Genomic DNA, 2,067 nt, shown 5'->3' on the forward strand with positions numbered 1-2,067 from the left:
TCTCTAAATAAAAAATATCATTCTTCATTCTTTAAAGGAAAATACTAAACAGTGTCCACGAGTCACTGATTAAGCATGTTAAAATAAAAATTCTTTCTCGAAATGCGTGCATTCAATGCCTCAAAAGTACAAAAAATTATCTTTTTAATATAAATTTTATTTTTTATTTCCTTTTTAGGTATGCTTAACGAGTCTCCCGAGGCACTATATTATACCACATTGTTGCTAGTCAAATTAAATTATTCACTTTCATGCCTTTCTTTAATTTTATAAGCTTACCAAAATGAAGGCAATGCTCTATGAGAAACAGAAATTCAATCACTAACTTATGCTTTAAACAACATCATATATTATTCCTAAACTTTTACATATTTTTTAAGTACTTACCCACAATAAACTACTTGGAGAAGCGGTCATATTAAAATTTTGGATAGAAAAATTGAAGAGTTATACTCTATTATTTCATCCGTTTTAAATATGAATGTTACTTGTGTTTAGAGGTGGGAACAGGCCAGGCCGGCCTACATGGCCTTAAGGCCTAGCCTACATAGGCTCAGGCCAGGCCAGCCTATTTCTTTAAATAGAGCAGGCCAATGCTTTTTTATAAGCCTATTTAGCTAAAAAGGCCAGGCCGCAGGCCATTAAAAAAGCCTTTGAGGCCTACTAGGCCGGCCTATTTAAGTTAACATGAATAATATTTTTATTACGATTATTATTTATATATTAAAATTTATACTTTGATTAAATTATAAATCTATTAACTTTTTAAGTAATTTAAGTTTATTAATCTACATTAGTTTTTAACATATATAAATGTATTATTATAAACTAGAATTGAAATATGATGACATATATAGTCAAATTCTCTAAAATATCAAATGGAACATTATTTTATTAGTTCATAAGTATATTTCAAAATAAATATAATTATTTATTTAAATATGTTCATATGAAATAGGCTTTTAAACAGGCTAACAGGCCACATCAGACTTTCAAAAGGCCAGGCTCAGGCCTAAAATTTAAGCCTATGATAGGCCACAGGCCAGGCTCAGACCTTCGATTTTTTGACAGGCCAGGCTCAGGCTTGGCAAAGCCTAGCTCGGCCTAGCCTATTCCCACCTCTACTTGTGTTGGTAGAAAAAGTTTAGTACAGAAGACAACTTGTGATTTTACCAAAAAAAGAAAAAGACAAACTTTATTCAAATTGAAAGCTTATAAAAACTTACCAGTAGTACCTTATACTCCAACATATATTAATTAGTACCTAGTGATATAAAATACTACTAGTGATTAAAATCTTTTATTATCAATAAACTAGCTAAAATTCATACCACTAATTATACACCGCATATACAAAATAATATAAAATTTTGAATTGATTTATTAATGTAATAATTCTTTTTTGCAAGATTTGTTATAATTTTTTTTTATAATTAAATAAATCATCATGTTAATCAGTGCCCAGAAACACTAGCTAAGGGAAATGAAACTAGCATTGAATGAATGTCTACCTCTCTTGCTTTACTCAAAAGTTTTACTTTGATATTTTTTTTATGTTAATTCTCGGATTCTTAGGAATCGATCTCTGATTCTTTCAAATGATTCGTCCTAAGAATTGAACTCTAATTATTTCAAATGATTTGTTTTATGGTGTTTATTAACCACTGAAGTTTAATATCTTAATTTTTACTTTCATAATAATTTACCACTCATTTGAACAGTAAAAAAAACCCTCAATCTCTTTTTGCTTTTCATTAATTATCTCCCATTTCCATCTTCATTATTACCTTACCTAGCAGTGAGGTCACCATACCATGCATGAAAGCCAAATTGGGAAAAAATATAATCCCTCCGTCCTAAAATATAAGGGAAAATTGGTCAAAGAAAATTGATGTATTTGGTTAAGAATTTGGACTAAATACATCAATTTTGGTTGACCAATTTTCCCTTATATTTTGGGACGGAGGGAGTACATCATCAATGAAAGAAGAAAATTTAAGAGCAAAAACTATACACGAAAGAGGAAAACAAAGCAGTGGGAAAAAAAAAAAATCATACTAGCATCTC

The sequence above is a fragment of the Trifolium pratense genome, linkage group LG2, assembly GCF_020283565.1.
Source record: "Trifolium pratense cultivar HEN17-A07 linkage group LG2, ARS_RC_1.1, whole genome shotgun sequence".
NCBI classification, from domain to species: Eukaryota; Viridiplantae; Streptophyta; class Magnoliopsida; order Fabales; family Fabaceae; genus Trifolium; species Trifolium pratense.